General features: G+C 41.5%; 1 protein-coding gene across 3 annotated transcripts in view; it reads left to right on the forward strand.

Annotated features, from left to right (window-relative positions):
- The window catches only part of RNF157 (ring finger protein 157), an 80,236-nt gene that overhangs the window by 1,563 nt on the left and 66,345 nt on the right, over window positions 1-12,328 (forward strand). The window lies entirely within an intron of this gene.

A 12,328-nucleotide genomic window follows, 5' to 3' on the forward strand; every position in this document is an offset into this window, starting at 1 on the left:
AAAATATAGACAATTATTTGTGGACTTTTCTGAAATCACTTAGCTTTTATTGATTCGCATATGGAGCGTGTTTTGCTGAACTTGGAGTTTGCAGTGGAATTCACCGCCTCAGAAGAGTATTCATCCGTCCTTTACTTATCGGAATAAGCATAGGTCGATCAAAGTCCCCAAAGGATATTGATGCAACTGTGAATCTTGGATGATGATAATACAAGGGTAATGGACCAAACTGAAACTTTCCCTAACCATCGCCCTCCATACTTACAGTCTTAAATCATCATCTCTGCTCTACCAATCTTTTTTGAAAGTTTCACCAAATGGTAACCCATTTTTTAATCAGAGCTTTTGCACGAGAGAAATCTTTGTAGCAAGTGGACCAAATTTTGTATGTTGAACGTAAAACACAGAAAATAGGAATCAGAACATTCATGTCGCAGTCGGCAGACCTCTGTGTACTTGAAAATTTGTGTACTTGGTGTATATGCGCTAATCTAGATGCATCTGCTATCTTTCACGTGGTCTTTATCATTATTATTGTTTTATTTATTTGGCTGTGTTGCCTCATTTCGGCACACGGGGATCTTTCCCTGCAGAGAACTGACTCTGTCTAGTACTCTCTCTAGTTGTGGCTCGAGGGTTCAGTAGTTACAGCACAGAGGCTTAGTTGTTCCATGGCATGTGGGATCTTGGTTCCCTGATGAGGGATCGACTCTTCGTCCCCTGCATTGCAAGGCAGATGCAAGTCCCTCATGTGATCTTTAAATTTACCTGATTATTGGATTATAATACTTTTTGGTTTTTTTTGGCTGGGCAGTGCAGCATACAGAGTCCCTACCAGAAATCGGACTGATGTCCCCTGCATTGGAAGCTTAGAGTCTTAACTGCTGGACCATCAGGGCAGTCCCTGGATTATAGTATTTGAGCCCCAAAGGAACCTTGCAGAGAATCTGGCCCCTGATCCATTCATTTGGCGGGTAAGAAAATGGAGACTCAGAGAAGTGGGTTGGTAAAGGCCAAGGTTACCCAGCAAGTGAGTGCTCTTCTTACTAAACCATCAGCCTCTGCCTTTCTTAAGGAATTGGATTTTGAACTCATCCTTGATGATTAGTGGAATGGAGGCTATTCTGCATCAGTATTGGTACAAAACTCAGAGGCCTGTCTCCCTGTTGAAGGATCAGACTGGGCTGATCTTGAGATCTCCCTATCTTTGGTGCTAAGAGTGGAACAAAGCAAACAGCAGAATCAGCTTTCTCCAGGTGACCAACCTGGCTGAGCTGGGACCGCCCTCTGGCTCGCCAGGAAGTCTCTATAACTCCACGTGCCCAGCAGAAATTGGTTTTTCTGCTTTTTATATTTTTAAAGGAACCCCTTAATTTTCTACGCATGTTGACCTGGAAACATTTAAAAGATATTGAGAACAGCTGATTTCTTGTTGGCGCTTGGGTTTATAGCTTTTTTTGTTTTTTTACTAGAGATAGGCAAAAAAAAAATAGCCTAAAATTGTTTAGAATTAATAATTTTTTTGAATCAGTCATAGAGTCACATAGTTCAAAGTTGAAAAGAATGAGAAGGCATACAGTGAGAGTCTAGTTCTCACAGTGCCTGTTCATCCACCCAGTTCCTCCCCATATGCTGCCCATACCTACGTAACCACTTTCTGGAATTCTTCCAGTTTCTTGTGTAAATACAAGTGTAACTACTTAGACTGCTCTGCACCGTGTTTTGTTTTGTTTTGTTTACTTTTCAAAGATATTGGAGGTCTTTTTCTGTTATCTCTATATTAGGGGTTTTTTTGTTGTTGTTGCTGTTATTGTTGTTCTTTTAAAAAATAAAACAACTAAAAAATTTCATTAAAAAACAAAACAATCAATTAAAAAATAAAATAACATTCCTTGGTGTGTACGTGCTATTGGTTTTTCACGCAGTTTGCTACTGGTGAACATTTGGAAGTGTCTTCCCGCCCCAACCTTTTACTATTACAAACAGTGCGGCAATGACTAATATGCATATGTTCTCAGGCAGTTTTTAGCTTTGTTAATAAATACACAAATATTAATCATTTAAATAACAGGAAGTATGATGGGAATTTGTTGCTGTAGACTGTTTCTACATTAGCATAGAAAGCTGTTTTCAGCACTGTTCTGCACAGTGCTAAAAGGCACAGGGTTGTGCCTTTGTAATTTTTGAGTTGGAAGCCATTCTGTGCTTTTAAATCCTCCTCTGAGATCTTTGTTTCTTTCAAAGCCCATGATCATTTGTTCAGCAAAGGTATAGTTTTGCTGAGGTGTTGTTTTTATGCACGCAGGCCCGACTTTTGAACGGTGTCTCCATATTGATAAGGGTCATTGGTTCTGTTTTCCTCTGTCCAGGAAGAAATAGCATACCATAAAGACATTCACTTTAATTCAGTACCTGATAAATCTAGTTCATTTCCCTCTTACATATTTGAGTAAATTGGAAAATAGGAGTAATTCATTTTGCTTAGGTGTTAAGAGGGAAACTTATTATAAAAATTTAAGATGAGGAAGGGATAGTTAGGGGGTTTGGGATGGACGTGTATACACGGCTGTATTTAAAGTGGATAACCAACAGGGACCTACTCTGTAGCACATGGAATTCTGCTCGATGTCACTTGGCAGCGTGGATGGAAGGGGAGTTTGGGGGAGAATGGTTACATGTATGTATATGGCTGAGTCCCTTCGCTGTTCATCTGAAACTATTCACAACATTGTTAATTGGCTATACTTCAATACAAAATAAAAAGTTAAAAACATAGAGTAAAATTAAAAATGGTGAAACTTCCCTAGTGGTCCAGTGGTTAAGAACATGCCTTGCAGTGCAGGGGATTAGATCCCTGGAAACTAAGATCCCACATGCCCCGGGGCAGCTACTGAGCGCTGCAAGTAGAGATCCCACATGAGGGGACAAAGACCCTGCGTGCTGCGTCTAAGGCCTGATGCAGCCAGATAAATAAATAAATAATTTTTTAAAAAGTAAATAAAATTCAGAATGGTAATCAGAGTCCTGGACAGCTAACATCATCATTCTCCAAATTTTTTGTTGTATTGGAGTACACATATGCTTGTCAAGTGGGTCTGTCCGAGGGCAAGAGCAGTTTCTGAAGCGTGGGTACTAAGTCTTTGCTGGTTGTACAGTTATAAAAGTTTCTCTTAGCTTTGTTGTTGTTTAGTTGATGAGTCATGTCTGACTCTTTAGCAACCCCGTGGACTGTAGCCAGCCAGGCTCCTCTGTCCATGGGATCTCCCAGGCAAGAATATGGAGTGGGTTGCCATTTCCTTCTCCGGGGGTCTTCCCAGCCCGGAGATCGAACCCTCGTCTCCTGCATTGGCAGGTGAATTATTTACCACTGAGCCGCCAGGGAAACTTACTGCAGAATAAAGAATTACTTGGTTTTGGCAAATTTTGATTGATGCATTAACCAAAATTAAGTAGGTCTCTTGGGACTTCCCTGGTAATCCAAAGTTTAAGACTTAGCCTTCTAATGAAGGGGGTACAGGTTCGATCCATGGTCAGGGAGCTGGGATCCCACATGCCTTGAGGTCGAAAAAAACCAAAACATAAAACAAACAATGTTGTAACAAATTCAATAAATACTTTAAAAATAGTCCACACATAAAAAAATATTTCAAAATGGTAAAAAAAAAATAGGTTTCTAAAATTTTTAGTAAATACATTTAATACCATAATAAAGCTAATGGTTGTTCTATTTAATAATGGAGTCATAAAGCTCAAGAGTTCAAATGCTGGTGTTATTTTTGAACACTCAAAAGGTGGTAATTCTACTCTGGAAACCTCCAGTATTTTTGCTTTATTTGTACCTTACTTCATTGAGAGCAGACTGATTTCTTTCACTTTTCGATTGTGTCTTATGATTGAGGGCCTTTGATTTCCTTATATGATAGTGGTTGTGCTCTTTTGCTCCTTAGCAACTCTTTTCTCATTCTGTTTATCACTGTCGATGCACATTAGCAGGCACTGATGGATTGTGCTGTGTGCTAGTGTATAGACTCTGATCCTGGGATTTTGATGCCTATGGCAAGCATCAGGATAGAAGCCCTCAAATCAACTTTGTAGTTCATGATGTGGGTCACAGAAGGGAGGATTAACAATACAGGCTCTATGGTGGTTATATCACCAGGGTTCTCCAGAGAAAGAGAACCAGTAGGAGATGTACACATATAATTGCCCTCCATTATTGTGAGGCCGGCAAGTCTGAAAGTTGTAGGGCTGGCCAGCAAGCTGGATTCTCAGGAATTCATGTTGTATTTGTCAGTCTGAAATTCCTAGGACAGGCTGCCAGACGAGAAACCCAGGCAGGATTTCTGTGTGTGTTTGTTTTTTCCCCATACTTTAAACTTTTTATTTTGCACTGGGGTATAGCCAGTTAACAATGTCGTGGTAGTTTCAGGTGAACAGCAAAGGGACTCAGCCACACATATGTGTGTGAGTCTTACAGCGGGAATTCCTTTTCCTCTGGGAAACCTCGGTTTTGGCTTTTAAAGCCTTCAACTGATTGGATGAAGCCCACCCACATTATCCAGGTTAATCTCTGTTACTTAAAGTCAACTAATTATAAAGGTTAATTACATCTACAAAATACCTTCGCAGCAACATCTAGATTGGTGTTTGGACAAACAACTGACCACCATAGCCCTAGCCAAGTTGACATAAAAATTAACAATCATAGTGATTCTTTTTTTTTGTTTTTTTCGGCTGTGCTGCATGACTTTTCAGGATCTTAATTCCCCAACCATGGATCAAACCTGTGGTAGTGAAAGTATGGAGTCCCAACCACAGGACCACCAGGAAATTCTCCGTAGCTTCTTTTTTTTATCAAATTATTTGTGCTAGATAGGCACAAAACTTTGGCTCCAAGTTTTTAGTTTCTGAAAGAGTGCCTGTGCTGGGAAAACATATTTTTAAATGTCTAAAAATTACAGTCTTTAAAAATCATAATTTAAGAATTACACTCTTCCAAAATTTCAGTGCTTATCATCTAGTATCAAATGTAGAATGCAGTCATAAAGAGATAAATAAGAATATAAAATATACCATGATCAGGTGGAATTTATCCCAGGAATGCACGGTTGGTTTAATATCTGAAAAATCAATTGATGTTAACACACCATATTAGTAGAATAAAGAATAAAAACTACATGATCTCCAGTACCTTGGATCAATATTGCTTAACATATCCAATACCTTTTCAAGATAAAAAACATTCAACAAACTTGGAATAGAAAGGTGCTTCTTCAATCTGATGTGGGATATCTATGAGATACTCATAGCTACCAGTATAATTAATGGTGAGATACAGATTTCTTTCCTCCTAAGATTAGGGTCAAGGCAAGGATGTCTGCTTTTGCCATTCAGTAATGACTGAAGATTCTAACTGGATTGGAGATTCTAACAATAAGGTCAAACAAAGAAACACATAAAGAAGTTTTAAGGCAACCAGATTGTAAAGAAAAAAGTGAAACTGTATTCACAGGTGACATGATCCTATGTATAGAAAATACTCAGGATTCTACAAAAAAAGCCTACTAGAACTAATAAATGAGTCAGGTTGTAGATAACAGATCATATAAACACGAAAAAATCAATTATGCTTTTATATACGAGCAATTATCTGAAGGGGTTCCCTGGTGGCTCAGCGCTAAAGAGTCCGCCTGCAATGCAGAGGACTTGGAGACCTGGGTTCAATCCCTGGGTCAGGAAGATCCCCTGGAGGAGGAAATGGCAACCCACTCCAGTAATCCTGCCTGGAAAATCCCATGGCCAGAGGAGCCTGGTGGGTTCCATGGGGTTGCAAAAGAGTTGGACACTACTGAGTAGCTAAACAACAACAAATAATCTGAAAATGAAATTAAGAAAAGCGTTCCATTCCCAATAGCAGCAAAAAGAATATAGTGATTTTCAGGAATAAATTTAACATAAGTGTGTGATTTGTACCCTGAAAATTCTAAAATGTTATCAAGATTAATGCTCTAACTAAAGATTAGTTTAAAGAGGTCTATATAAATAGACATTTTATGTTCATGAATTGGAAAACTCAGTTGAGATGCCAGTGGTCTCGCAATTGATCTGAAAATTGACTACATTCTCTGTCACAATCCCAACAGACTTTTTTGAAGAAACTGGCCAGCCAGTTCTAAAATACATGTGGACAAGCAAAGGGTCTAGAATATCCTTAACAATTTTGAGAAGGAAGAACAAACTTGGAAGATTTTCATTACCCAGTTTCAAATCAAGACACGCTGTGGTGTTGGTACAGCTAGAAGCATATAGATCAGTAGAATTCAAGACAGAAATAAATCCTTATATTTATGGTCGGTGGTTTTTGACAGAAGTGCCAAGACAATTCAACAGGGAGAGGATATGCTTTTCAACAAATGGTGCTAGGACAATTGGATATTGACAAGCAGAAAAATGAGCTTAGACCCTTTATTCACATCACCAAAAATTAACTCACATAGAATGAATGAGTGAAATAGAATGAAAATATTGACCATGGAGTGGAAGGAAATATTTGCAAATCTTCTATATGGTAGGGGATTTGTGTCTAGATTGTATAAAGAATGTGTGCAATTCAAAAACAAAAGGACAACCTGAAAAGGAGCAAAGTTCTTCAGTAAACATTTCTCCAGCAGATACACAAATGAACAATAAGCATGTCAGTAATGAAAAGATGCTTACTATTGTTGGCCTTTGCTGCTGCTGCTAAGTCGCTTCAGTCGTGTCTGACTCTGTGCGACCCCATAGATGGCAGCCCACCGGGCTTCCCCATCCCTGGGATTCTCTAGGCAAGAATACTGGAGTGGGTTGCCATTTCCTTCTCCAATGCATGAAAGTGAAAAGCCAAAGTGAAGCCGCTCAGTCGTGTCCAACTCCTAGCGACCCCATGGACTGCAGCCCACCAGGCTCTTCTGTCCATGGGACCTTCCAGGCAAGAGTTCTGGAGTGGGGTGCCATTGCCTTCTCCAGTTGGCCTTTCAGTTCAGTTCAGTCGCTCAGTTGTGTCTGACTCTTTGCGACCCCATGAATTGCAGCACGCCAGGCCTCTGTCCATCACCAACTCCCGGAGTTCACTCAGACTCACATCCATCGAGTCAGTGATGCCATCCAGCCATCTCATCCTCGGTTGACCCCTTCTCCTCCTGCCCCCAATCCCTCCCATCATCAGAGTCTTTTCCAGTGAGTCAACTCTTCGCATGAGGTGGCCAAAGTATTGGAGTTTCAGCTTTAGCATCATTCCCTCCAAAGAAATCCCGTGGCTGATCTCCTTCAGAATGGACTGGTTGGATCTCCTTGCAGTCCAAGGGACTCTCAAGAGTCTTCTCCAACACCACGGTTCAAAAGCATCAATCCTTCAGCGCTCAGCTTTCTTCACAGACCGACTCTCACATCCATACATGACCACTGGAAAACCATAGCCTTGACTAGATGGACCTTTGTTGGCAAAGTAATATCTCTGCTTTTTAATATGCTATCTAGGTTGGTCATAACTTTCCTTCCAAGGAGTAAGCGTCTTTTAATTTCATGGCTGTAACCACCATCTGCAGTGATTTTGGAGCCCCCCAAAATAAAGTCTGACACTGTTTCCACTGTTTCCCCATCTATTTCCCATGAAGTGATGGGACCAGATGCCACGATCTTCGTTTTCTGAATGTTGAGCTTTAAGCCAACTTTTTCACTCTCCTCTTTCACTTTCATCAAGAGGCTTTTGAGTTCCTCTTCACTTTCTGCCATAAGGGTGTTATCATCTGCATATCTGAGGTTATTGATATTCCTCTCGGCAATCTTGATTCCAGCTTGTGCTTCTTCCAGCCCAGCGTTTCTCATGATGTACTCTGCACAGAAGTTAAATAAGCAGGGTGACAATATACAGCCTTGACGTACTCCTTTTCCTATTTGGAACCAGTCTGTTGTTCCATGTCCAGTTCTAACTGTTGCTTCCTGACCTGCATATAGGTTTCTCAAGAGGCAGGTCAGGTGGTCTGTATTCCCATCTCTTTCAGAATTTTCCACAGTTTATTGTGATCCACACAGTCAAAGGCTTTGGCATAGTCAGTAAAGCAGAAATAGATGTTTTTCTGGAACTCTCTTGCTTTTTCCTTTAGGGGAATGCAAATCAAAACTGCAGTTAGATTACCACTTCACAGCCACTAGGATGGCAATAATTTTTAAAAACAGATAGTAAGAGTTGGTGAGAATGTGGAGAAACTGAAATCCTGGTCCACCATTGATGGGAATGTAAAAAGGTACAGCTGCTATGGAAAACAATTTGACAGCTCCTCAAATGCTTTGTTACTTTATAACTCAGCAATTACAGTCCTAGGGGTGTATGTGTGTGTATGTATGCCCAAGAAAAATAAAAATATTCCATGCCAAAACATGTAGATGAACGTTCATAGCAGCATTAGTCATAGTAGCTAAGAGGTGGGAATAACCCTAATGTTCAACAACTGGTGACTGGAACAACTGATAAAATGTGGTAAATCCGTGCAGTGGAGTGTTATTCGTCAATAAAAAGGAATGACGTATTGATATGTGCTATAGCTTAGCTGAAACCTGAAAGTCACTAACATGAAGTGAAAGAAGCCAGAGGCAAAAGGGCATATATTGTATAATCCCGTTTATGTGACATGTCCACAAGAGGCAAATCCGTAGAGACAGAAAGGAGATTAGTGACTGCCAGTGGCTGGGGGAGGGGGAGATGAGAAGTGATTGCTAACAGGGTTTCTTTCTGGGATTATGAAAATGTTCTAAAATTAGATAATGATGAATAGTTGCATAACTTGTGTATATACTAAAAAACCATCGAACTGTATGTTTTAAATAGATGGATTGTATGGTATGTGAATTATCTCTTGGTAAAGCTGTTTTTAAAAGGGACCTAGGACTTCCCCAGGGCTTCCTTGGTGGCTCAGATGTAAAGAATCTGCCTGCCAGTGCAGGAGACTCAGGTTCTATCCTTGGGTCAGGAAGATCCCCTGGAGAGGGAAATGGCAACCCCCTCCTGTGTTCTCATCTGGGAAATTCCATGGACAGAGAAGCCTGGTGAGCTACAGTCCATGGGGTCACAAAAAAAGCTGGACACGTCTTAGTGACTAAATGACAGCAAAGAGGACTTCCCTGGTGTCCCCATGGTTAAGACTGCCTTCCAGTGCAGGGGGCGAGAGTTCAAACCCTGGTTGAGGATCCCACATACTCCATGATGGGGCCAAAAATTTTTAAAAATGGACTTAGATTCAAGAGTTAGAACTATAAAACCCCTAAAAGAAGACATAGGAGAAGCTATGTATTTGTTTCAGATTGGGCAGAGTTCTTTGATACAATGCCAAAAGCTAAATCCATAAGGGAAAAAACTGATAAATTGGATTTCTTCCAAATTAAAAATGTTTTTACTTCAAACAACATTAAGGAGATGAAAAGACAAGCCACCTTCTGAATGAAAATATTTGCAAAACACATAGAGGATTTACATCCAGAATATTTTGACAACTCTTACAACTCAATATTAAGACAACAACTCAATTGAAAAATGGACAAAAGAGTTGAATGGACATTTCACCAAAGAAGATATAGGAATAGCCAGTAAACACATGGAAAGATGCTCAGCATCAGTAGTTATTAGGGAAGTACAATTAAAACCACAATGAGATAGCACTTCAAAACTGCTAGGAAAGCAACAGGGAAAAAGACAACATCACATGTTGGTGAGAATGCAGAGAAATTGGGATCCTTGTACCTTACGGATGGGAATGCAAAATGGTAATGGCCAATTTGGAAAAGAGTGTGAGAGTGTCTTAAAAAGTTAAACATAAACTTACCTTATGGTCTAGCAGTTGCACTCCTCTCGTTGTTCACTGGCTCAGTCGTGTCCGACTCTTTGCGACCCCATGGACTGCAGCACACCAGGGCTTCCCTGTCCTTCACCATCTCCCGGAGCTTGCTCAAACTCATGTCCATTGAGATGATAATGGCATCCAGCCATCTCATCCTCTGTCGTCCCCTTCTCCTCCTGCCTTCAATCTTTCCCAGCATCAAGATCTTTTCCAACGAGTAAATCTATTTAAAAAAATGAAGACATATTTACACACAGCACTGTGTGTTCAGTTGTTCATAACAGCGTTGCTCATAATGATCAAAAAACTGAAAGTAATCCAAATGTCCATCAACTAGTGAATGGATTAACAAAATAAGGTATATTCATTCATTACAATACTATTCAGCAATTTAAAGAAAACAGCTACTGGTATACGCTACACAATGCAGATTAACCCCAAAAACATTGTGGTAAGTGAAAGTAGCCAGATACAAGATGATGTATTATTGTATGTGTCCATTTGTATGGACTAGAAACAGCAAATACAAAGAAATAGAAAGCAGAGCAGGGTTTGCTTAAGGCTGGGGGTGGGAGTGGGAATTAGTTGTAAATGGACACAAGGGAGCATTTTGTGGTGGTGATGTTTTCAACTGGATTGTGGTGATAGTTGCCAAAATCATTGAATTGTAGCATGGATGAATTTTATGCTGTGTATATTATACCTCAGTAAAAACTGTTTTTAAAAATAACAGTCAAGAGACTTCCCTGGTGGTCCAATGGTTAAGACTCTGAGCTCCCAATACAGGGGGCTCGGGTTCCATCCCTGGTCAGGGAACTAGATCCCACACGCAGCAAAGATGGAAGATCCCAAATACTGCATCTAATTCCCGGCACAGCCAAATGCATAAATAAATATGAAAAAAGGAAATACCAAGTGTTTTATGCCAGTTGAGTAAAATAGAGAAGAGCTTGAGGACTTCCCTGGTGGTCCTGTAGTTAAGAATCCGTTGGCCAGTGGGGGGGACATGGGTTTGAGCCCTGGTCGGGGAAGGTTCCACATGCCTCAGGGCAACTAAGCCCGCACACCACAACTGGTGAGCTCGTGCTGTAGAGCCAGCAAGCTGCAACCACTGAGCCCACGGGCTCCAGCTCCTGAAGCTCTCAAGCTCTAGAGCCGTGCCCCGCGACAGGAGAGTCCACCACGGTGCAAAGCCCCCTCACCGCAATGAGAAAGTAGCTCCTGCTCACCACAGCCGGAGGAAGCCCTCCACGTGCCACATCTAAGGCCCAGAGCAGTCAAATAAAGAAAGAAATGCTAAAAAAGACAGAAACTAGCGTTGAAGTCTTCTGAGCATTCATAAGGTGAATGAAGTGTGAGAAAAGACAGTTGGCCTGGTTGGCCTGGTTCCAGAGAAGAGTTTCAGCGCAGTGGTAGCAACTGCTGTAAAGATCGGAGGGGTTGTTGGATGTGGGGGTGGGAGCAGACAGAGGATGGAGGAATGGATGGATGGGCTGGTGGGCGGATGAGTGCGTGGATGGATGGTTGGGTCTTCAGGCGTTTGTTTTTGTATTTGTTTTTTAAGTCAGGGAGAGAATATGTTTGTAGAGGCCAACAAAAAAGCCAGTGGAGAACGAGGAATGGAAATCTTGAGTAAGAAGGATTGTTGCTGATGAGGTCTGGAGGAGGTAGAGTTAGTTGGGAATGAGAACCCAGGTGAAAAAATCACGCTTGCGATGGGGACAATAGGAATATCTTCTTGAGATGGGAAGAAAGGATGAATACAAATATAGGGAAGGTGAAGGTATTGAGACTTCGGTAACTAAAGGGTTTTTAAGGAGCTCCACAAAGTAGAAGGAAAACAGGTAGAAGGGTCAATGTTGGGGACTTGAGAATGTGGGAAGGTTTGGGTCTACTGACTGTGCCTTGCTGTATATACTGTGAAGCTACAGTTGTTAAAACCGTACTGGGGACTTCCCTGGTGGTCTAGTGGCCAAGACAACCACACTTCCAATGCAGGGGCCCCGGGTTTGATCCCAGGTCAGGGAACCAGATCCCACATGCTGCAACTAAGGGTTCCCATGGCACAACTGAAAGGTCCTGCACACCACAGCTGAGACCGCGGGGCACGCCACCCCCCCGAAAACCCTATATTGTACTTGTTCAGAATAGAATAGGACCCAGATCGAGATATATATATATATATATAACATGATAAAAATCAAATTTCAATTAGTGGAGGAGCCCAAGGGCCACGACTTGTGAGCCAGTGCTCTAGAGCTCGGGAACCACAGTTAAGCACAGACGTCCTAGAGCCTGACTGAGCGGCCGGAGAAGCCGCCGCAATGCGAGGCCCAGGCCCCGCAAGTAGAGGGGAGCCCCACTCGGCGCAGCTGGAGAAAGCCCTGCAGCAGCGAAGACCCAGCACAACCACAAATACACAAGAAAGTGAAATAATCAGTGGGGGAGATGGAATAGTC

This window comes from Ovis aries, chromosome 11 (assembly GCF_016772045.2).
Source record: "Ovis aries strain OAR_USU_Benz2616 breed Rambouillet chromosome 11, ARS-UI_Ramb_v3.0, whole genome shotgun sequence".
In the NCBI taxonomy this organism is placed as follows: domain Eukaryota; kingdom Metazoa; phylum Chordata; class Mammalia; order Artiodactyla; family Bovidae; genus Ovis; species Ovis aries.